Source organism: Cydia splendana, chromosome 22 (assembly GCF_910591565.1).
Source record: "Cydia splendana chromosome 22, ilCydSple1.2, whole genome shotgun sequence".
Classification (NCBI taxonomy): domain Eukaryota; kingdom Metazoa; phylum Arthropoda; class Insecta; order Lepidoptera; family Tortricidae; genus Cydia; species Cydia splendana.
The window spans coordinates 1,017,914-1,044,229 of record NC_085981.1 but is presented as its reverse complement, the minus strand read 5'-3'; the positions used below and the strand labels follow the sequence as shown (position 1 = coordinate 1,044,229).

Sequence of the window (26,316 nt, the reverse complement as noted above, 5' to 3'; positions counted from 1 at the left end):
TAGATCTGAAAGACATTGTCTCAGAAAGTTGTAAATTTGTTGAATTTACAACCCTCCCCCGCTGTACATGCATAACCGCACATTTATCGACACCAAACTCCATGTGGATGGCACTACTGAAGACTTCGGTGGTTTTCAGTAGCTCCAACAAGTCTTGGCTATTTGGTGCAAATAATTTGAGGTCATCCATGTACAGAAGGTGAGAAATGACTTCACCCTCTCTCCGAAGCCGACAACCTAGTCCCAAATCCTTCAGCAGGGTGCTGAGGGGATTCAAAGCTAGGCAGAACCACAGGGGACTCAGACTGTCGCCCTGAAAGATTCCTCGCTCAATCCTTATAAAATCCTGCGGGCCAGGGCGGTCATCCCGGCCTCCTGGTTGACGAAGGACTGTCCTGTGCTTATCTATATTATTAAGGAAAACCATATTCGTCAATTTCGGGAAGAATTACATACCTATTTACATCACTTCCCGCTAATGGGCTGTTCATAAATTACGTCATCAAATTTTGACGATTTTTGACCCCCCCCCCCCCCCCCTAAAATCATGCTTCGAATGATGAATGACCGTTTCCTCCTACGTCATGCTACCATCATCCGATGTCCTGACCCCCCCTCCCCAATTTGAAATGACGTAATTTATGAATAGCCCCTAACTCCATCGAACTGATTAATTTTTATAGGCTGCTATTTAACTGATCACCAGATTTAATAAAATTTAATACCAAAAAAATCTACTTTACCACCCTAAAATAATAAACGATCACCAAAATTATAACACCATTTTAATGTGAAATGATTACCAATTTTATTACATTTTACTATCCTATTAAACGAAATGACACCAAACTAATCATTATTAACCCAAAAATTGTAAATGATTACCAAATTTCAAACCCCATTTTAATGTGAAATGATAACCAAATTTTTACATCATGCTATCCTATTAAATAAATTGACACCAAAATAATCATTGTAAACCCAAAAATAGTAAATGACCACCAAAATTAGAAATCCATTTTAATGTAAAATTCTAACCAAATTTTTAAATCTTGCTATCCTATTAAAGCAAATGACTCCAAAATAATCATTGTAAACCCAAAAATAGTAAATGACCACCAAAATTGTAACCACATTTTAATTAAAAATGTGCAATTATTTAATATGTCGTTATCCTATTAAATTAATTAATCCACTTCGTCATCTTTTTCTAACCTAACCTAACCCACTTTTCTAGTAGCATTTCGTTTCTGTATGGGTTGCAGTTCAAACCTAACCTAACCCACTTTTCTAGTAGCATCTCGTTTCTGTAAGGGGCGCAGTTCAAACCTAACCTAACCCACTTTTCTAGTAGCATTTCTTTTCTGTATGGGTCGCAGTTCAAACCTAACCTAACCCACTTTTCTAGTAGCATTTCGTTTCTGTAAGGGTCGCAGTTCAAACCTAACCTAAATCACTTTTCTAGTAGCATTTCGTTTCTGTATGGGTCGCAGTTCAAACCTAACCTAACCCACTTTTCTAGTAGCATTTCGTTTCTGTATGGGTCGCAGTTCAAACCTAACCTAACCCACTTTTCTAGTAGAATTTCGTTTCTGTATGGGTCGCAGTTCAAACCTAACCTAACCCACTTTTCTAGTAGCATTTCGTTTCTGTAAGGGTCGCAGTTTAAACCTGACCTAACCCACTTTTCTAGTAGCATTTCTTTTCTGTAAGGGTCGCAGTTCAAACCTAACCTAACCCACTATTCTAGTAGCATTTCAGTATGCTACTAGAAGAGTAGGTTAGGTTAGGTAGGTATGCGGTGCGGGGTACGGGGGGTTGAGCGGGAGGGGCTAGTAATTTTGGCATCATTTTACTTTATTTGGTAATATGTATACATTTTTTGGTAATCATAGTGGTTTATTTAGGTGAAAATATCGCATTTATTTGGTCTTCAAGATTTGGTGATCATTAATGATTTTTGGTGATCATTCATATATTTGGTATTCGAATACAATTTGAAGTACAGTCGTAATTAAAACGGTGGTACTTTTGTAAATTTAGGCCTAATTTTTTTGGTGTTCATTAATTGTTTTTGGTAAGCATGATTTTTTTATTTAGGGTACCAAAGTATTTTTTGGTGGTCATTATATTTGTAGCCATTTTTATATGCACTATATTTACTTAATGCTAGTTTAAAGGTTGGTACAACAGATGTAGTGCATAATTGTTTTCCATTATTTTCTCGGAAACCTTCGTATTTGTCATGCTACTTCAGTAACGTCAGTACTTTTTGTACCGAGACTGACTGAAATAGCAAGACAAGCTCGTACGTTTTCGTGAAAATACGATGGAAAAGAATTATTTTTAGTCGCTATTGGTATTTTTGTGAGTGTAACCGTTGTGATATAAATATTTTAAAATATGTCTCAGGAAAGTTTAATTTCGAGAATAACTTTTTATTTAATTTTGTTCATTCCTGTCTCGTCAATCAATTTCCAGCCTCAGCCACGAGAAAAATTTGTCACTTATTCTTTAATTTCAAGTTTAAATTTGTATTTCATTTACTAAATATACTAACACTAATTCTAAAAGACTTTACAGGCAGAATGGTAAAACAATAACGTACACGAAAGCCGTAAGATACAAACTGTAAACAGTGTAAACGTAACAGCAGTTTTTGTCTGGATTTCCGGAAACGCTGACTCCAGAAACGTTGCCATTATTCCTTCGGCTTGGAAAATTAGGTCTCGTCCGAATTTCAGAGGGTGAGTACGTCGGTTTAAATGGTAATATCATTCTAAATGGTGTCGTATTAGTAATGAAATACGTCACGATTTCTAATGACAAACATTTGACTTAAGTATTTTGTATTAAGATTGTTATCACTTATCAGTTGCGTTGCGTCGTCATAACGTAAGGGCGCGTCAGTCATATTCACAATGTGATTACATTTGATAATATTTTCGCTCATGCAACTATGCATAACGAACTATCAAAACATGAATAGACAGACCTAAAAAAGCTCTTAAAGTTATGTTTAAGAAAATTTAAGATTATCAAACGCGATTATAGTCCTTAAGCAAAGAACAAACCATTGAGCACATATTTCGGCGCTGCCCTAGCTAGTGACTATACTATAAGTGTATAAGTCAGTGTAAGTACTTATTTTATTTTTTCAGACAGAAAATCAGTAATATGTTTACTACCAAAAATAAAATACGTATATTTTAAAAATTGTTGTGTTTCAGCCCTAATAGTTTAACAAAAGGAAGTTTAGGCAATTATTTTTCATGAAATTAATGTAATACCTAGTCAATGACATCATAAGGTATTTATTGTCGTCGTAATGTGAATGTACATCATTTTAGTCGTACAAACATAGTTTTTTGTCACGTAAAAGCAAACCTTAAACACATATTGGAATAGTTTCGGCTATAAGCCTTGAAACTGTGATTCAAAATCAATTCTATCGATTACAAATTATAATCAAGCTTCGAACTCGAATTTTCCACGAATCGTGTACGAATTGACCATCGGTGGACCGTATATCTATCGCAATAAGGTTTCTCTTACGAATTTTCAGTTAACAGTGTGGAGTTTAGAATGTATTCTGATTCGCTGTTTTCTATACGGGTCTTAGATAAGCATGCAAATTTTACAAGGGACCGTTTTGTTTCTTCTATCTCATTTAAATACCGTTTCAGCGAGTTAAAATAAACATTGTTTAATGGTGTGGGAAGGAGGGGGTGTGTGATATTCACGAAATATTGTTGAAAGTGAACCACGTAGGGTAGGTTACGCAAGGATTTACCACCAAGCAGACCCTAGAGTGGATTTCAAAACAATATGAATATTCTCTTCTCAGTGTATTTAGGGCCGATACAGACGGATTGCAACCCGACTGCAACTTGTATGGGAACTGCACGCTGACGTTGCTGTTGGCGTGCAGTTTCCATACTTACAAATTGAAGTTGGGTTGCAGTCCGTCTGTATCGGTCCTTAGACGGAGTCCAATGAGGAAACTGAAGATCAAATCTCTACCTTAATTCGTAGCCACCTGACATGAAATGAAATCTTTTGGCATTTCATAAAACTCTGGATAGCATTCGGAACAAAAGCTTTTAACGAAATGAACAGTATAAAGTCGTTTCAATTTGTTACCGAACTCCGCGTTGAAACGGGGAATAAAGAAGTCCGCTAAATTCCATTATAATTTTATGTCGACATTCTGCGTTCTTTTGTAGGGATCGAATTGAACAAGAATATATTGATCAGTTGACTAAAATGGTGCCCGTTACACTAAAAGGCCCAATTTTAGTAAATCAGACTACGTTTTAAATAAAGAAAATTTAGTTCTTTAGCAGAATCCGCTCAAGGCCCATTGATCCAATAATTTCTTAGCACTTTAGTCCAAATAGTCTACTTTCGATTTAAGTGTACTCAGCGGTACGTTTTATTGCGTTGGGAGCGCACTCAAATGAATAAATATAACAGTTTTATGTTGGAATAATTTCTACTGAGTTGCCACGGGAAGATAATACAAAGAGACAATAATTAAGAGAGTTTGATTTATATAATGTTGTTATTAAACGAGCAATTCTTATTTATTTAAATATATATTTATTTATATATATATTTCGGCGATCTCGGAAACGGCTCTAACGATTTCGATGAAATTTGCTATATGGGGGTTTTCGGGGACGATAAATCGATCTATCTCTGGGAAAACGCGCATTTTTGAGTTTTTATATGTTTTCCGAGCAAAGCTCGGTCTCCCAGATAAGATATTAATGTTGTTATAGAGCAACAGACTTAATCATAGCACCTACACACACTTATTCTTAACATTAAAACTATTAAAAGTAACCTAAAATTGGGAAAAGTGAACTCCGAACGAGACTCGCATTCTTTTTTCATTCTAAATACTTATACACATCCCAATGCTGGGCAGACATGTTTTTTTCAGCCCGCAAAAGGGTTTCGACATCCCCCTAAAGAGTCAATGAACCAAAACTATTTCAGCTCAATGAATATTACGGAAAAACGCGTTGTATCGGAAATAGTATTCGCACATGTTAAAAATACTATAGAGTTAGACGAATCGTATGTAGAGATTGTAGAGTCGGACCAAGATAACTCTGCATGACATTTGTAAAGACGAAGTGTGGCAATGTCATCATCAATATCAAATTTGTATGAAAATATGGACACTCCCTGAATTTGTTCTATTCAAGTCGGTGTAAAATTAACATAGACGGACTCTAGTTACGTATCGTCACAGTTCCTAACAAAACGATTTTTAAATTTACAATTTTAAATTACATTAAAATGTCGAAGAAGTCATCCTATGTGTATTTGTGTAATATTAGGCCACGATTCCACTAAGAAGGGGTGGTTACAGTAGAGTAAAAATCTAATGTAACACACCTAGGGCAAAGAGTAAGCTCGGTTTAGCTTAATTAAAAAATAATCGCAGGAGGTGAGTAAATTCGGTTAACTTCGTATGTACCCTCACTGACCACATTTCCTTTACTGACACACACCAAAAAGCACTTTTAAAGCCAGCAAAAAAGCCAGCCTATACCTAACAAATATTAAAACCTACTAGCGTACGTGAGATAAAACCAATCAATATGGGGGGCTGGCTAATCAGCCATCGTTGGGGGAGATTGTTAAATATAACTGTTGCTGTCCTTTCTATCGCTCCATTTGCTGTGGGTGCTGACCTGAGAGACCCGTGCACAGGGTACATTTATTTTTAAAATAAGTTGCAGTAGAAGGGATTTATGAGAACAGCATCTACGAAATATAAAAGACTAAGTATCTCAAAACAATCTAAAACTTTTAGCGGAAAATTCAAATAAAGACTTTTTTGCTATTTTACCCAAAAAAGTAGTGAAAAAGCCTGGTGAGTTTTTAGTCTGGTAATTTTTCCCTTGCCAGAATTTCTGTAGCCCCAACAAATTGAGACAGGAGAAAGAACCTTTACTCGAAAAAGTCTAAAACGCTAGAGGAGAAAATCCTCTAACAATAATGGCCACTATGGCCAGGCCAAATTGAGACAGGAGAAAGAACCTTTACTCGAAAAAGTCTAAAACGCTAGAGGAGAAAATCCTCTAACAATAATGGCCACAACATGGTCGTCGGGTATTCTTATAACATTATAGCGTGACAGCGCGATCCTTAAAAAGTGTAACTGTTTGCCGAGGGCTAATCGCGAACCACTTCGTCCATTCGTTTCGTCTATTTGCCTCCCTAACGCTAGAATAAATATGTAAGGGCAATAGACACATTCCTAAAAAGAATACCCTACACTTGTACAGGAAAATGTTCTAACAGTGTAAGTACAACGACAGTGAGGCCGGGAACTTTGTGATTAATTGGCCAACTCCCGTTAAATGATCTATGCCCCGACTAATTACTTTGCCGGTAAAGTTTACGACCTGCCCGGGATTTTCATCAGTCAGTACATAATATATGTTCACTAACAGTTAGGGTATCACTACACCTTATAAAACAAAGTCCCCCGCCGCGTCTGTCTGTTTGTGTGTTTGTATGTTCGCGATAAACTCAAAAACTACTGAACGGATTTTCATGCGATTTTCACCTATCGATAGAGTGATTCTTGAGGAAGGTTTAAGTACCTATATAATTTGTTTAGCCCGTGCGAAGTCGAAGTAATTTTATAATTATTACTGTATAAAGATAATGGACATACGCTCCTCATTAATATGGGGACAGATATACATACACCATCGTCTACCTCTATTACGCCACACTATTAGCAGAAAATTGGTACTTTTTAGAGTTGCGTACCTCAAAAGGGAACAGAACAACGGAACCCTTCACTCATCACTCGGGCGTCTGTGATCCAAAGACGGACAGTCGGACATGTTACGTAGGTAGATAATGCATTTTAAAAATTGGGGTCTCTTTTGGAGGGTACATGAAAAAATGTAAAATAAAATTTTGCTAATTAACTATTGCTAACTAATATATTGTGTTGTATAGTATATCAAATGATTGTAAAGTGTAGGTACAGTCAACTGTAAAAATATGGGTGTAGCCAACATATTCAAAAATATGTCCCATAGTTTGTAATTCGCTGACATAATAAGAGCTATGGGACATATTTTTGAGATGATTTGTGCATTCATATTTTTATAGTTGACTGTACAAAAGATTCATCAAACGAGGGTCGAGCCTATTTTCGTGACTCAAGAGGCGTGGTCGGTTGGCTGCTTGAGATGTTCGGAAAACTGTTGCGATACATTTCGTAACCTTTTCAAGGTTTCTTTATTGAGTATCTATCATTAAGTGTAGTGTAGTGGAATGTAAGTATAATAAGGTGTTCTCTTAAACTTGCCGGAAAATATTGTCATTCCGTTCAGGATAATCAATCAATCAATCAATCAATTTATTTAATTCAGACCATGTCCATATTGTTAGTATACATTCCCTTAATATTATGTTAATTACTTAAACCTATACTAAAATTATAACAAAATTAACAAATTATACTATTTAAATCATAACAACTTATATACTAAGCCTCTGGAACCCATATGCACATCGTCCCAGTGCTTCCAGAAGGCGCAAGCAGGTGACTCTAACACTAGGCGCAAGAGGCTGTTGGAAATAATAATGACAATACACATACTGTGGAACATCGCCGCGAACAAGTTAATTAGCGAGATGCGCTGGCAATGGATTTTCGCTGGGCTACATATGCTGGGATTATAAAACTTAAACTTTCTCAACTCTCAGCTTATTGGTTTTAAGCACTAACCTCTGCCGATTTAGGGATTGCCTGCATTATGTTACTAAACAGCCTCGCTTCTTCGTTCGTTTATAGCACACTCGACCGGCAGTGGGCTTTCTCAGAATCTTTAATACCTAATCGAACAATTTTACAATCCTTCCTGTCGAACGACTGCGTTTTATCATTGTAGAGAGGCCTCACACTATTATTAATAACGAGCGTCTTTTAAGCGTTTAGTCAGCGCTATAGAAAATGACGTCGTTGCGCAGTTGCGCCAATTTTGCGTCGAGCAGCAGCCATAGAGTTGACTAGACGCCGACGCTCGGGAGACGCTAGTGTGGAGTCTGTCTAAAATTTTCCGCAGACGGAGACCAATGTGAAGTTTGAAGGCGCCACATATTTTAGGCCTGTATTCACGTCGCATCATGCCTTAAGCTAAACAACTCTATTGTCTCCTCCAGTTACAACTGTTACAAGGAGACAGAACATGAGACTAATCGATTTACTTGAATACCGTCGTGTTTTACAGCAACACTCATACTGACGGAGTGGACCTTATGTATTGACAATAAGGTATACGAATTGTCATTAACAGTGTGAATGATGAATCAGAAAGGGCAAATCAAGGCAGCGATGGCGCAACGTCATCGCGGAAGATGTAAACGCCTTTGGTCGGGCCTAGAAAATAGCCTATAAAAACATTATACGTTACAAACATGGGATTTTTGAAGTGAAAACTTCTTTAGCGGCGCTGTGCACTTTTTGAGGTGGGGAAAAAATGTTAAACTCGAGACAGCGTAAGACGAAAATGTATGCCTGAGCCTGCTGTTTCGTTTAGGCGGCGCAGGGCGCTTGCGTGACGTCACTTGTGACGGACAATGTCATTGTGTTTTTCTTTTTTGATTTAAATGCCATCTAGTGAGTTTCCCTCAAACTGGTTTTAATATAACTGTAAATAGTGCTCAGAGTGATGTGCTTAGGGGTTTCAAGTAATTCGACGAAATAACGCTAGATGGCGTTAACCTCAAATATACATAGTACTGCAGACATTTTGCACTAGATGGCGCTGTTATTCATATTTTGAGTTACAATGTCGTTGAGTTTTCACTTCTGCCGGCACACCCGGAGTGCAACCCGTTGTTTTTTTATTTCATCTTCTTCTTCGCCTAGCCTTTTCCCATATCATTTGGGGTATCGGCTCTCCTCGTCATTCTTCGCCAGGCGTACCTGTTCTGGGCCGTCGAGACATCTACCTGGGCTTTCTTAAGGTCTTTGTTGAATCGACTGGGCCGACTATTGACTGGAACTGGGATTTTTATTTCATGACAATGACAAATTACTGATTTGAAAAATAAGCCCTGTGTAGATTATTTTAGATACATGACCCACTTATCCACTTTTGCTGAAAGGCAACGGCAAGAAAATGTCAAGCGTAAAGGATGGCTGCGTACGTAAAAATAAACTTTCGATAGAAAACTTTGTGAATAGCACTCGTTCCAGTTTTATAACAACGTTCAAACTTAGACGAGTTTAGAGCTCCTTGGGAGTTTTCTTTGATAGGTTTTTGAAGTAAAATATACACAGGAATGTAGGACTTACCACAAATTTATAAAAAGTTACGATTTTATTTATGGCGAATAAAGTATTGCATTCAAAAACTGCCCCTAATATAAGTCGCGCCTACATTTTTTCCATTTATAAAATAGTTTAAACTTACATTTACAGAAAAGATTTAGATTTAATGGACCTAGGAGTGCTGAATATGGACCACTTAAATGCGGAAATCGAATAAACATGTCAATGTGTAAAATACCTACCTACGTACCTACCGCTGCCCATTGACGAAACATTAGCGAGGGCCACATGGAAGAAATACCTTTAATTAAAGGAATAAATAAATTAGCCTTTATACTGCCTAATCAGGGCCATATTTATGTCTTTATGTGTTTTATACAATAAATCGTTAATACATACATAACAAATACGATTCTAATCCATATTTATAGATTTTTCCTCTTAGTATTTCAAATTAATGACATTTTTGTCTGGCACTAACAGTCAACATTCTTGTGTAGATTAAAATAACGGATCACGCATTTGATATCCTTCCTGCTGAAATAATTTCCGAGAAATTCTTTCCAAGAAAGCACTGTCCTAAAATAGCTCTACCGTGACGAAAAATAATATTAACAGGTCGCAATATTCGCAGGCAAAGCGGAGATTAAACTGGATTATCTTTTCGTCATGAGCAGTAGGGAAAGGGCAAAACTGTAAAAAAACCGGACAAGTGCGAGTCGGACTCGCCCACCGAGGGTTCGGTACTTTTTAGTATTTGTTGTTATAGCGGCAACAGAAATACATCATCTGTGAAAATTTCAACTGCCTAGCTATCACGGTTAATGAGATACAGCCTGGTGACAGACGGATGGACGGACGGACAGCGGAGTCTTAGTAATAGGGTCCCGTTTTTACCCTTTGAGTACGGAGCCCTAACTAGGTAAGCAGGTGGAGAATAGAGATCTAAGATGCCTCGCCAGTTCGCCACTGATCGGTACCATCGCCCACAGTCCCACACTGTTAACTGACAGTTCGTAAACCTTATTACTATTAGTTATTACAAAAGGCAAAGGCATAAGGTCTACCAATAGACAGTTAAGAGAGTGGTGGTGTGTGGTGGTGTGGTGGTGGTGTGGTGTGGTGGTGGTGGTACTTACTCTCGACACCGATATTGTTGTTATTATAGCATTAGGAATTCAAAACTGCTAAGCGGATTGTAGATATAAAGCATTCTATATATTGTCATTGATGATTGAAATGGCTTTAGTTTCATTACTAGCCCGTTAATAATGAATAAACAGAGTAGGTGGACGAACGGCGCAGTGACAAATCGCGAAATGGACGAACTGCGTGTTGACGAATCGCGAAACGGACGTATCATATTATGAACGCATTGCGTAGTAGACGAAATACGATTTGGAGGCACTGCGTATTGGACGTACAGATAACAAATCCTCGAATTTCACCCTCTGGGCGGGAAATGACAGGCCGAAGTGGGCGAAGGGAGTGGAGCCGCAGCGATACTCTATTGTACCTACACGAAACAGGTGAAACAACAATGACAACAAAAGAATAGACGTAAGAAGGCCAACTTATAACTATAACATAACTATACACCGTGTTTTTTTTCCGTTAATTTCAAGGGTACATTCCTGGGCTTAAATCAAGTAACTTTCTCAAAGACACCGGTATTCTAATTAACTCCATTTCGGAGATAATCAATAGTTTATTTTTTTCCTATAAAGCCTCTACAAGCGTGTACACTTGCCTTAGGGCCGGTTTACATATTGATTGGTGTTTAGAATGAGTTCATACATTTGCTACTAAACTTAAGTACAATCTCGGTCGATCGATTCAAAATGATATTGATATGTCACAGATTTCAATTGTTTGGTTGAGTTCAATGTAATGCCCGTGTTACAACAACGCTATATGCTACATTAAATTAATTTTTAAACAATTTTTTTTTTATAAAAAAAAGCAAAAAAAAATAACTATGCCATTTAGTTCTCTTACACGTACTTAACCATACCCCGAAGTTAACGGAATTCAATAAAAACACGGTGTATAAGGGATATAGGATAACCTTTTAGCAACCGAGTGAAAAAACATAAACAAGACAGATTGACGACCATCATATACCTATGGAAACAAATGATTAAATATTGAGTAAGGATTATATCAATAGAGATAAAATTAAAATATTTATCTAAATAATACAAATGCCGCCGGTTCCTATCCTGGCTCGTACTGTCACTAGCTTGCTCTAGCTCGTATACCACTAGCTTTTCAGTGAAGGAAAATATCGTGAGGAAACCTGCATGCATCTGCGAAGACATTCAAAGGTGTAGACTTGTAGAGTGTAGTACCCGCATTGGGCCAGCGTGGCGATTGAGTGCAGAATATAGCCCAATCCCTTTCGCGTATGAGAGGAGGCCTGTGCCCAGCAGTGGGGCGTCAAGGCTGAGTTATTATTATTATAAAGAACAATGAATAATCTATCTTTTAAACTGCTATTCTTGAAGCCATATACCTATTCTATACAAAGCCGCTCGGGGTCACGCGGTTCAGCCAGAGCTTTGATAAATGGACCGCTATCGGGATTGTTCGGCTCGTCCATCTTAGTCGCCCCACTTTACTCAATGGCGCACCAGATTTGGCGGGCTTTTGATATTGACGTAACATAATAACACCGAGAAAAAACCGTTGTTCTGAACCAGGTAAGCGAAGAAAGCGATGTCAGGCGAATGAATGAGCAGAATGACGGCAAAATGGAGCAGCTGGTTTTCTGATGACCACTGAAAGATTCCAAAATTACGTTTCATATATAAAGTACGCCTAGGGAAGTTCTCACGATTTCGTTTGGGGAATAGGTATTTAAAGATTCTTATTGCCGAAATGGAAATAAAACTTTCTACAAAGTTTTCCGTAATCGGCAATGCCGGCGCGTTGTCCATATCCGTTGGGAAAGCCTTAGCTTATTATTTGACTTACTTTCCATCGAGATTTTTAAATTGAGTAGGAATCAACGCCACTGGTAACTGGCACACATCTTGCACATGTGGAAGACAATTCCACAAAGTTTTAGTGGGTGTCATATTTCGGTGGTTCCGTGGGAATCTGGTGAATTCTATTCTACACCAGAACAGGTGAGGCGACGCAGCAAGAGTGCTGTGTCGGCAAAATAATTTTTAATTTTTAAGAATATATTTATCGTTGTATATTAGTTTGTAAGGTATGTATTTAATTTATGGGCCTATTTAGCCTGAAAATAAATGTTTTTTTAGCGCGAGCACCACTGACTGTCATCATAGAAACGTATCCTATGTGGTTATTCTATTGCCAGACATCACGACAAACTTTACCGTTCAGTGTGCGTCTTCAAATGACCCCTAACCTTTCGTTAGCTACGTGCCCCGCATTTCGAACGTGACAAAACTGCCTTTAAACGTATTTGCGGACGAAATATTTGTGTGGAACAGGAATTTAGACGACCTGTTAGGATACTGGAATCCTCGAAATATTGAATTCGAGCCGCATTTCTTGCAAGCAAATAGATCCATAGAATAATCGTATTTTGGTAAAGTTGAACGAACCTTGTGTTAAAAGGGTAAATAGCTTTGGTTGTAAAACAGCGGAGCGGAGAAGCCAACAAATGCTATTGGTTGATTTTCGCACGTCTCCTCTAGGGAATGCAAATCGGTTATTTTCGGTTATTTTTTGTATGGAAATTATCGGTTATTAACCGAAACCGCGGTTATTTCCATACAAAAAATAACCGATTTGCATTCCCTAGTCTCCTCTCATCTCTGCTGGCAATAGTTCTGCCACTTCTTCTTCCTCGCGTTATCTCGGCATTTTGCCACGGCTCATGGGAGCCTTTACGAAAGCGACTGCCATCTGACCTTCCAACCCAGAGGGTAAACTAGGCCTTATTGGGATTAATCCGGTTTCCTTACGATGTTTTCCTTCACCGAAAAGCGACTGGCAAATATCAAATGATATTTCGTACATAAGTTCCGAAAAACTCATTGGTATGAGCCGGGGTTTGAACCCGCGACCTCCGGATTGAAAGTCGCACGCTCTTACCGCTAGGCCACCAGCGCTTCACGGCTGTAACGGGGCAATAACGTATGCGGAGTGAAATTTGGACAAAGTTTGTATATATAAATAAAATATAAAAACACAAAAATCTAAATAAAAAATATGTGTTGTCAATGTAAAGTCAATATATCTGTCAATCAGTTTGGTAAGTCTCATATAGATTGGGTGTTTAATTTTGTAATTATGGTAAATCAACAAGAACGCCGTCGTCAAACAGTATGTAATTTCTATAGTAGCCATCCCCTATGGCCGAAATCAAAGGTGGTGGAACATTTTGTGCAAATGGGTGAGAGTCGAAGCACTATTTACAATATTCTGGCGTCCTTTGCCTTGAAGAAAACCACTGCTAGAAAGCCTGGTTCTGGAAACTATTCCAGCTTGAGCAAGGTTTCTGAGAGAGCTCGATTAAAGAAAATTACGGCCGGCCGTGTCGCAAAATCTTATAGAGAGCTCGGAAGAAAATTTAAAACTGACGGCAAAACTGTTAAAAAATATCTTAAAGACATGGGCATCGATAAGCGATGTAGAAAAGTTAAGCCCACTGTCTCTGAAAACCAAGAAATCACTCAGAAAGTACGGCTGCGTAAATTAGTCAAAGAAATATTTTACGCTAAAAACAATGTCACTTGCGTTATGGATGACGAGTCATATTTCACGTTAGATGGAAACGAGTGGCAAGGCAATTACTATTTTGAGAACACCAATGGTCCATGAGAACGTGAAATATGTTGAGCATACAAAATTTCCTAAAAAAGTTTTGCTATGGCTTGCCATCAGTCGACGCGGAATGTCTAAGCCTGTATTCTTTGAGGCAGCTAGGTTTAGCTGTGAACGCCAACCGCTACATAGAACGTTGTTTGCCATTAGTGCGGGATTTCATAAATACGAGTCATAGAGGAGAAAATGTAGTGTTTTGGCCAGACTTAGCCTCAAGCCATTATTCCAAAAAAACCCTTAGCAAAATGGCGGAATTAAACATCCCATACGTACCGAAGACATCAAATCCACCTAATGTTCCGCAACTTCGCCCTATAGAAGATTTTTGGGCAAATCTAAAGAGGCGAGTATATTGCAATAATTTTCGTCCCAAAAATGTACAGAGTTTGATTCGAAAAATAAAATCGGAGCTGAATAAAATGCCGACATCTGTGTTTTCGACAGCGATGGACAAAGTACCACAGAACTGACGTAAAGCATCTCGCATGGGAGTAAACTATTTTTTACATTAAGCCTTGATATATACATTATTATAAGAACATAATTATTTTAAAAAAGAATGGTGTTTTATTTATTTAAAACAATATTGAAGTTTGTCCAAATTTCACTGCGCATACGTTAGTTCTGCCACATTACAGCTAAAATAAACTGAAGCATTATATTCGCGTAAAATGAAACGGACCCGCCTCCTCCATTAAACAGGGTCGGTGATATATTTGAAGAGTTCCGTTCCGACAATTCCGAGTAAATTTAACGTCGGTCGGGCCGCGATTAAATCAAATCAGGACAGTCAACTTAGCCCTAATTCCACTCGTTTAATCAACTCGACGGTGTTAACAAGGCTTTAAAGCCGATTTACTTTTGTTTCAATTTCAATTTAAATAAAGTACGGGATGAGTGGAACTTCGGCTTGTAACATGACTCCTAGCCGTTTCACGAAAGCGAGAAATTGGGGTTTTTAAATCTACCGCTTAAATTAAGCGGCTTCTTAGCAGGTAAGTAAGATAATAAGTTTAGCTGATAGTTTAACTACAAATGTCATACTGTATTGTAGGTACTTTAGGTAGATACTCGTATAGGTAGTGAGACTAGTTAAAACACCTAGTTAAAATGCCAAGCAATTGCACCCTATACATTTTAAATTACAAAAATCGACAGTCGTCCCTAGAACTACATTAGTACATTACAATACAACGACTTTTCCGACTTCCATGTTGAAACGATTATAGTTTAATCCATTCGGAAGCGATGTGTTAATCATGTACTATCCGCCATCGCACTCCTAGTTTACGCAAAGCGTGTGAAATCTCCGCGTTATCCAAACAAATCATTCTCAAAACCGAAATGGCCGACCCCAGTAAGAAATCCTTGGCGATATCGACTTTATGGACACGGAATAGCTGTTATAACCAAAACAGCGGATACCAGTAAGAATGCTTTGGCGGTTACGACTTTACGGCATGGAACGTGAGTATTAATAGTCAGCTTGTTTCGACTAACTAGACATCTGCTTGGGAATTACTAACAGAAATACTTTGACCATTGTTGGATCTTATGTCCAGGTAATAAGGTTTAGTTAAGTGTGAATGGCATTAACAGACTTCTGGAAAGGTTATCGCTGTTGTTTACCATAAAATTTTAGGAATTTCGAATATGCGGATATGCTTTTAGATAAAAGCATACAATTAAAACTACAATACAATTGAAATAAGTAGGTATGTAGATACATACCTACTTATTTTAATTGTATTGTAGGATCTGGTTCCAATGTTAGGTCTATATGTACTATCACTACTAACACCTTATAAAACAAAGTCCCCCGCCGCATTTGTCTGTTTGTGTGTGTGTTAACAGATTTTCATGCGGTTTTCACCTAGTGGAGTGATTCTTGAGGAAGGTTTAGGTGTAGATATGATTTTTTAACCCGTGCGAAGCCGGGCCGGGTCGCTAGTACATATATATTATAACTCAGGTGGTTGATAGCCAGGTCCACACAGAGAGCATACGCGCGAGGCAATTTCCTCGCGCGTATGATCGTTCTGTGTGGACCCGGCTAGTGAAGAAGATGCACTGTGATTTTCTGGTAGATAGGTAGAAGGTAGCTGAGTTTTGGGGCAAATACTACTTTATATATTACATTTTTAAGTACTTAACATAAAACATAATACATAAAAACTTCGTGCAGCCCAAGCCTACCCAATCCGTAGCTGACCATGATAACTTCTTACCAACTATGGACTGCCTCAGATCAACAGCAGACTTATAGTATTATATAGTGATTGTGTGTAGCATTTAGGAAGTAGTTTTACTGCCCAAATTACAGGATATTTACAAAACATACTTTAATTAACTAGCATTGCATACATATACACTCAAAGACTTTGAATTCTTTACCATTTGGTACCATGCCACAATGACTGACATGTGATCCCTAGCGGCTTATCTACTTAATTATTTTTTTTAAGTGAAAATAAAGAAAATATATTTTTTTATGCAAGGCAATTCAATCGAAAACTTTGAAGACACAGCACATTATGTAATAATTGGAACAACCTTGCATCAATACACTGCATTGTCCCAACCAAGACCATCTCAAAAAAGCCAAATATAAACCTTATTATTGTAACCATAAAGTAGGCTATTTGTTGGCCGAGCAAGTTCATTGGCACCATACAATCAATTAGTATGGCTAGGGACCAAAGCAGTCAATTAAGATCATGCTCGGCAATTGTATAGTAATGTTGGTAATTGTATGTTTGGGCATTTCGTTTAGAGTCTTTAAGGGAGCAATTGTTGCTTGTTCAATTTAGACTAATATTGTGAATAATGAATAAAACTATTGAAACAGATTATATGGCATATATTGAATTCATATTGGCAGGATGTAGTATGAATTCAATATACGCGATATAATCCGTTTTAATACTTTTATTTCATAATTTAGACTTAGAGTTTAGACTAACTACAGAAAATGTTGTGTAAGGATAATGATATACCTAAGTAGATGTTTCATTTAAATACCTACTAATATTATTAATGTAAAAGTAACTGTCTTTTTTGTTACCGCTTCATACCTAAACTACTGAATCAATTTAGAATGAAACTTGGTATGGAGATAGTTTGACGTCCACAATATAACATAGCATGCCTTAGTTCATCTTCCTGTAAAACCCATTTTATTAACAAACTTTGAATTGAATGTAAGTAAATAAAGTAATTTTACAAAATACCAATTATGAAGATTATTGGCTTCTTAGTTTATTCAAATGTAATAAATTACTGTTAAATAGCCTATAATGGCCTATATAATACATATCAGTCTGGTCTTTATACATAACCTGCAACCCATGTGGTAGAAAAATATAAGCCTAGTCATTGAAAATGAAATTCATAAAATTTAAATCATAAATTTATAATGAACTTGGTAAAGTTTTTCAGGCATAATTATATTGTCCTAGAAGTTTAAAATGATCTTATTGAATGCAAATTAATAGTAAGTAAAGTGATAACTTCCTGAGACTTTTAACCTCACAGTTTATAATGTTTATTTCAAGGTTGCATTTACACAATAACTTTATCTAAACATAATACTACCTAAATAAATATGTTTACATTGGATAATTAAAAAAATAAATATTTAAAACGGTTTAGGAAAAGATAAGATTGAATAATACAGTTGTCAGATTATAAACCTGCAAATGATTCCGCTAGGTCAACAAATATTACGTTATCTTGTTAAGCACACTTAAATACTGCCAATGTCAGCCCATTGTAAATATTTGACTTCTCAAGTATATTAATCAATATAATGTTGATTTTAGTGAAAGAGGAAGCAGATTCTAATCAGAATTCAACAGGTGAATTTTGTACAATATTACCTAATGAAAATAAGACCGGTATCAAAAGTACCAAGTCATACGATATGTATGAGCACTGACTCCAGTAATATTAAAAGTTGCAAAGACATAAATACATAAATTTTCTGTCAACACCAGTCTCACGCGAGGCCGAATAGGTTATTCTACACGACAAGTTAACAATTCCAATAAGAAGACTAAAGTTAACAATAAAAACACCTTTTCAGAACCACCGTCTGACATCGACAAATAAAAGTATTTAAATAGCGGCTTACCCTTATCATACACCTCTGGCACACACTAGATGATAACACATAATCACTAGAACGACAGTTTGTGATAAACAAAGGATTTAAAGCGATAAATCGAGGAAAAAACATGCAAACTTTAATTTCCGAAATACGACAGTCGTCGACAGAGAGCCGACGGCATAGAGTAACTTATATATACTGAGATAGAGTATACACTCAGCGTTGAGACACTACGCCATCTAGCGAAATATGTCAAAATAACTTGCACTAGGGTAATTTTTTAGGGAGATTTTAATTCTGTTCATGGTTGATTAGGGTAATAAAACTATTCTTTGTACGGTTAAATTAATATAATAAATAGTTTGATTACCCTAAAAACTAAAGGCATCCTGTTAATCATTAAGTAAAACAACTTTAAAAATGGTTAAATTACTTTATTTACCAAATTTTATAACATTTAACAGCAATTTTAAACAAATCCACTAACAAAGTTATAGCAACACAACAATAAGTACTATAAAAATCTTTTAACAATTTAAAATACAATAATTACTCGTCATATCTTGACGAGTAAGCAAGTTATCGTAAGCCCCCGGATGACCCGGTTCTAGGACCTATGATCACCTAGGTACTACTAATGGAGGCTTTGACAATCGAACTGGAAATACTTACAAATTCTTTATTGCAGTAACTAATAATACATTGCAGTCGATACCTAAGCATATTCCAATTATGGTACATTATAATTGTAGTTTGGCAAACCAATATGTCAGTAGGAAAAGCGTAAATTGATATTTGCCGTTTGTACTGGTCTGGTGGTGGTGTTTGTAAAGGTACCTACAAGTCGCGCGAGTGTCTAAAAATACCTACGTTAAACATTATAAGCTTAGTGGTCTGCCTGATTATAAAAAAAAATATATAATTATCAGGTAGTCAGTTTATATTGCCTACTACCTATATTTTACAATATTCTACATAATTCACAGATAGTAAACGGGTACAAAAACGGGCGCTGAGGCTCTAGGATATAGTCACAAATAAATAACTAGATTATGCTATTCTGTCTAAAAAAAATGTGAGGAGTGAGATCGTCGGAGGAATCTTCTGGCTAAGGATTATACCTTTTCTGCTACCGGATACTTTCTGCTAACTTGCTACTAAGAGCTGTCTCTCACAGCAGAAATTATCCTGTTACACTTGTGAGAGGATAGATTTAGCCCTTCTATTTCTATTAAGGAGATCACCATAAAGGATGACTCACGCTATTAGACAGGGCTGAGACCGAGCCGGAGCTCCAGCGCTTCGTTTTATATGGAAAGCACCACGTGAACACCGATCAGCCGTCATAGAAAATTACGTGTCGAACGCCTCGGCTCGGATCCCGCGCGGTCTAGCGTGAGTCATCCTTAATTTTTACTTAAAATGTAACATTACGTTAGCTATGTTTGTACGGACGTCAATCCTGTTTACAGAAGTTGTTGGAAGTTACAGAACCGACCTCTAGCTGACAATATTCGTTACCATACATGTACCACACACTCTCAAAAGACACAAAGGAGACTGGCGAAGCCACGTCACAACTAGTAAAAAAAAATGGGTGGATCAACTATTCCTTGACGTTATGTACATTATAAGCGCTTATTACACTTCCACACCGTCGGGCCTTAATACGATCGTGGCCGACGGTGCGCCCGAGCAAGATCGTTTTGCATTTCACGAAATATAAGAGCATCGTCAACAATATTTGACATGTAACATATACTTTGTCTCGAATTGGCAATCATGGTTGATATTTTTGTAGTTGAACTATTTTTTACACCAAGAAATATTGTGAACGATGTGACAATATTTCATGAAACCACATGAAACGTAAAACGATCCTTGCCCGATATCGGGGCCGACGTCGCGGCTCATCGTTAGCCGTCTGAAGGCAGGATAAGTGTAATAAGCCCTATTGTGTCCAGGGACTGTCTCATATCAAACATAAAGTGTCATTCTATGGAACTTGCTAACTATGTAAACATACAACTACGTAAACATATTGAAATTGTCTCTGAATGATGAACTTACTTGTGACTTTTGTTTACATAAGTAGTTAGCAAGTTCCATAGAATTACACTTTAGACAAATAATCTTTCAGAAAGAGTCTTTGTAGTGTTACGCTGATACTAGCACCCAAAAGAAAGGGATGAGTACCCATTGTTTTGTAGTTCAGAAAACCATAACTATGGCAATAAGTGGTAAAACAAGTTGATTCACCCACTTATACACATGTAGTGGCCACATGTATCCAAATACAGGTACATATCTAATATCGCCTGGCAAACCAAGCATTTAGTTGCGAAATTCAAATTTCATATGGGAGATAGAATTTTCCCGCCAATTTTTTTTCAATTTGCTGCCTTTTCTTCTAACAAATTTGGTTTGCCAGACCATACCAGATATAACGTTACATTGTTAACTTAGGTATTTGCTAATTTTAAATAAACTAGGTAAACTACTTACCTGTACTTAATCTATAGTTTGGGAAGAGTCGTTTTTCAGTGGAGCATTTTAAGCAGAAAGAACAGAGAGGCTATCGCAAAAACCGAAATTCGCAAATTGCGGGGATCTTTCGCTTTTACTGCAATGAAAAATTATATGCCTTCATTGGAGTAAAAGAGAAAGATCCCCGCCATTTGCGAACTTTTTATTTTCGCGGTTATAGCTCAGTACTCTCTTTTTCGTAACAGTTTTTTACTGACAATTACTTGTTTACCAAACTATAAAATTACAGATTTCAATACCTTTCATGTTAATATATATTACTGTGTCAACTTTTAAAAAGGCTGCCCCGCTCTCGCTCGGCACTTTTTCACACTTCTGAGGCATATCACACGCGAACTGATTTTTTAAAATAGAAGTTTTCTTTTTCTCCGGGAATCTAATATATATGGTCACTACTGTCACTAGTTAAGTAGTAGAATACAACTAACATTGGAAGGAAAAATTGATGGCAAGAGAGGAAGGGGAAGAAGGAGGGTCACCTGGCTTGACAACGTAAAAAAGTGGACGAACATGGATAACGCAGCCACACTGGTAAGAATGGCTAAGAGCAGGAGAGAGATTGCAAAGGCGGTCGCCGACTTCCGTTAGGGCATGTCAAATGAAGAAGAAAAAGTAGTAGAATTAAGTAATACGCTTCATACCCTATTAATAAATTTAGTACCGTGACTAGTAGGTATACATATTTTTTTTACTAAGCGCTTATAGCTTATATCGCTTTTTATTACATTAAACCATTGCCGAGCAATTTCGAAAGGGCGGGTGTACAGTCAACGGTAAAAATATGGGTGTACAAATCATTTCAAGAATATGTCCCATAACTCTTATGTCAGTGAATTAAGAACTATGGGACATATTTTTGTGTAAGTTGTCTACACCCATATTTTTACCGTTGACTGTACCATGGATTTCCGATGGTCGATTGTGGCCTCGGCAGCAATTAGAGGGCGTGGTTACTTTTTGTTTAGTTTAAGACATCTATTTCAATTCATAATTTACTAGCTTTTGCCCGCGACTTCGTTTGCGTGGAATTAGTAATTTAGGTAGCTATTATTTTATCCATACTGCGTTTTGTTGATTCCCCATACAAACTTCGACGCCCCTTTTCACCCCCTTAAAGGGTGATTTATTGAATGAAACCTATCCATTCTCCTTCCCCGGGACTCAAACTATCTCTATACCAAATTTCAACTAAATCGTACACCAGCGCCGGTGCTACACCTCGCGGGCGGTATAGTTCCTATTGACAAAGTTTGTTATGCAGTTGTTGTTAAGTCCCCATACAAAATTTCACCTCTATCAGGGATGATTTATGGGTTAAAAACTATCCTATGTCCTTCCTCGGGACTCGGACAATCTAAATACCAAATTTCATCTAAATCGGTTCAGCGATTTAAGCGAGAAGAGGTAACAGACATACAGATAGAGTTCCTTTTATAATATTAAATATTAAATTATATTATATTCAAAATGTATGGATATGGTAGCTCAAACCAATTTTTCAGTAAATAAGAACAATAAAACTATATTTTGCTTTTGGATGCTAAGCACTAGTGTAAGATCTTTAGATACTATGATTCTCTCTGTCTATGTTTGAAATTAGACAGTCCTTTGACATACTATACTTAGGTACACCTATTTGTAGTAAAATAATTAGATTTATTTCAATCTCTATTCGAAAATAAACTCGTCTAGTTTCACATAATTAATACGTATCGCCCGACGCTTAATACGTAAACAATACGTAGAGTAGAAGTGAAATGCTGATATCACTGTCGATAACTATAACGTATAGCTGCGCCCCTTCCGTCAGTTAAGTAGGTACACAATAAGTAGCTTTAGTATGCTTTGTTATACTGTATCCAAGAAATATTTTTCGGAAATAAACAATTTATTTTTTTATTTTATGACCGACTTATATCGGGCTTTTATTACTCGTAACAGTCGTAATGTAATTTACAGCTAGACTTTTGGCGCGCGAATGATATCTGAGGGTCTACTACAGCCAACATCACAAAATCGAAAAACGTTATTCTACCTGTCTACCGGCACCACAGCCGGTAGCAGTATTGGCTTAGGTACAAACAGCAATACTCTTAACTATCCATCGGTGGACCTTATGCTTTTTGTAATAAGGTTTAGAACATGGTTGCATAAAGTGTGCACGCATTGTGACCCCGGGTTCGAATCCCACCTAGGGCGAACTTTTTGTTTATTTATATTTTTATTTTTTTCCGTTACTTTTCCGTTTCACAAAATATCAGAAGATTGTTAACAATATTTTAAAATTAAAAAAAAAATTGCCTTGTATTGCCGATAATATTCAAGGCTTAATATTTTTTCGTCACCTTTCCTCTTAAAAAATATATTGGTAACGGACATAACAGTGTCCTGATATTAATATGTGGAACGGAAAACGAATTAGGCGACTATTGTCGTAAGGAAAAATGACTAAAAATAATAACGTCTAAAATGTCTAAATACCTATTATTGCCAAAAAATTTAAAAGACTAAAAGTATCAATAACGAAGTACAAAAATGAAACTAAGTCTAACTGTGAATAGTCCGAAAAAAAATGTCGAGAATTGTATTTTCTAAATCAATGTAACCAATGCGATGTCTTAACATCTCAGGTTTAGGCTGCGTTTCCACCAGAGGTGTGCGAGGAAGCTGGGTGCTTAGCCAAGTTGCAAATCGTTTACACTCCGTAGCGAACGAAACGCCCAATGTCTCTATCACACTAATATAACTGAATAGTATACTTAACCGCGTTATCTGAGACTGTCTGTTCGTCTGTCTGTCACCAGGCTGTACCTCATGAACCGTGATAGCTAGGCAGTTGAAATTTTCACACATGATGTATTTCTGTTGCCGCTATAACAACAAATACTAAAAACAGATTATAATAAATATTTAAATGGGGCTCCCATACAACAAACGTGTTTTTTCCCGTTTTTTGAGTAACGGAACCCTTCGTGCGCGATACTGACATGCACTTGGGCGGTTTTTTTTTACATTATTATAATTCGTAATTTTTCCTTATAGACATTAATCGACTAATAATTCCGGAAAAACTGCTTTTAGCATGCTTACTAACTAGGGTGGCAGAGTAAGACCAAGGTAACGTTAGTTGCAGTGTTTTTCAAAGCAAAGACTTGCAAAGTGTTATTTTAAAGTCATAATGTCATAGCTGTTTGACATTTAAAATATAACACTTGCATGTCTGGTCTGAATCTAGCTAGCAGCTTAGGTATGTTTGACTTAGCACAAAGTATTCGCTTGTGACTTGGGTTCTATTCCCGCCATCGGTGAATTTTTTCCTTTTTTTTTTACTTTTTGCGCTGAATTTTTCCTTTCAGACAACCGGCTTAGGTAGAAACAGCAATACTCTTAACTATCCATCGGTGGACCTTATGCTTTTTGTAATAAGGTTTAGAACATGGTTTCATAAAGTGTGCACGCATTGTGACCCCGGGTTCGAATCCCACCTAGGGTGAACTTTTTGTTTATTATTATTTTTATTTTTTTCCGTTACTTTTCCGTTTCACAAAATATCAGAAGATTGTTTACAATATTTTAAAATAAAAAAAATATTTGCCTTGAATTGCCGATAATATTCAATGATTAATATTTTTTCGACACCTTTCCTCTTAAAAAGTATATTGGTAACGGACGTAACAGTGTCCTGATATTATGTGGAACGGAAAACGGATAACGCCTAAAATGTCTAAATACCTATTATTGTCAAGAAATTTAAAAGACTAAAAGTATCAATAACGAAGTACAAAAATGAAACTAAAAGTCTAACTGTGAATAGTCCGAAAAAAAATGTCGAGAATCGTATTTTCTAAATCAATGTAACCAAGGCGATGCTTAAAATGACAGGTTTAGGCTGCGTTTCCACCAGAGATGTGCGAGGAAGCTGGGTGCTTAGCCAAGTTGCAAATCGTTTACACTCCGTAGCGAACGAAACGCCCAATGTCTCTGTCACACTAATATAACTGAATAGTATACTTAACCGTTATCTGAGACTGTCTGTTCGTCTGTCTGTCACCAGGCTGTACCTCATGAACCGTGATAGCTAGGCAGTTGAAATGTTCACACATGATGTATTTCTGTTGCCGCTATAACAACAAATACTAAAAACAGATTATAATAAATATTTAAATGGGGCTCCCATACAACAAACGTGATTTTTTCCCGTTTTTAGGGTTTTGAGTAACGGAACCCTTCGTGCGCGATACTGACATGCACTTGGGCGGTTTTTTTTTTACATTATTATAATTTGTCATTTTTCCTTATAGACATTAATCGACTAATAATTCTGGAAAACTGCTTTTAGCATGCTTACTAACTAGGGTGGCAGAGTAAGACCAAGGTAACGCTGCAGTGTTTTTCAAAGCAAAGACTTGCAAAGTGTTATTTTAAAGTCATAATTTCATAGCTGTTTGACATTTAAAATATAACACTTGCATGTCTGGTCTGAATCTAGCTAGCAGCTTAGGTATGTTTGACTTAGCACAAAGTGTTCGCTTGTGACTTGGGTTCTATTCCCGCCATCGGTCGACTTTTTCGTTTTTTTTTTTTTACTTTTTGCGCTGAGTTTCTCCTTTCAGAAAACCGGCTTAGGTACAAACAGCAATACTCTTAACTATCCATCGGTGGACCTTATGCTTTTTGTAATAAGGTTTAGAACATGGTTTCATAAAGTGTGCACGCATTGTGACCCCGGGTTCGAATCCCACCTAGGGTGAACTTTTTGTTTATTATTATTTTTATTTTTTTCCGTTACTTTTCCGTTTCACAAAATATCAGAAGATTGTTTACAATATTTTAAAATAAAAAAAAATATTTGCCTTGAATTGCCGATAATATTCAATGATTAATATTTTTTCGACACCTTTCCTCTTAAAAAGTATATTGGTAACGGACGTAACAGTGTCCTGATATTATGTGGAACGGAAAACGGATAACGCCTAAAATGTCTAAATACCTATTATTGTCAAGAAATTTAAAAGACTAAAAGTATCAATAACGAAGTACAAAAATGAAACTAAAAGTCTAACTGTGAATAGTCCGAAAAAAAATGTCGAGAATCGTATTTTCTAAATCAATATAACCAAGGCGATGCTTAAAATGACAGGTTTAGGCTGCGTTTCCACCAGAGATGTGCGAGGAAGCTGGGTGCTTAGCCAAGTTGCAAATCGTTTACACTCCGTAGCGAACGAAACGCCCAATGTCTCTGTCACACTAATATAACTGAATAGTATACTTAACCGTTATCTGAGACTGTCTGTTCGTCTGTCTGTCACCAGGCTGTACCTCATGAACCGTGATAGCTAGGCAGTTGAAATGTTCACATATGATGTATTTCTGTTGCCGCTATAACAACAAATACTAAAAACAGATTATAATAAATATTTAAATGGGGCTCCCATACAACAAACGTGATTTTTTCCCGTTTTTAGGGTTTTTGAGTAACGGAACCCTTCGTGCGCGATACTGACATGCACTTGGGCGGTTTTTTTTTTACATTATTATA

The 26,316-nt window shown here is 36.9% G+C and overlaps 1 protein-coding gene across 1 annotated transcript in view; it reads right to left on the bottom strand.

Annotated features, from left to right (window-relative positions):
* Positions 1–18,390, bottom strand: part of LOC134801570 (inositol 1,4,5-trisphosphate receptor) — a 142,652-nt gene extending 124,262 nt beyond the window's left edge. Inside the window, exon 1 of the mRNA XM_063774185.1 lies at positions 18,255–18,390. The gene's annotated coding sequence lies outside the window, so the exon portion shown is untranslated. The remainder of the gene's footprint in view (positions 1–18,254) is intronic.
* Between the last annotated feature and the right edge of the window lie 7,926 nt (positions 18,391–26,316).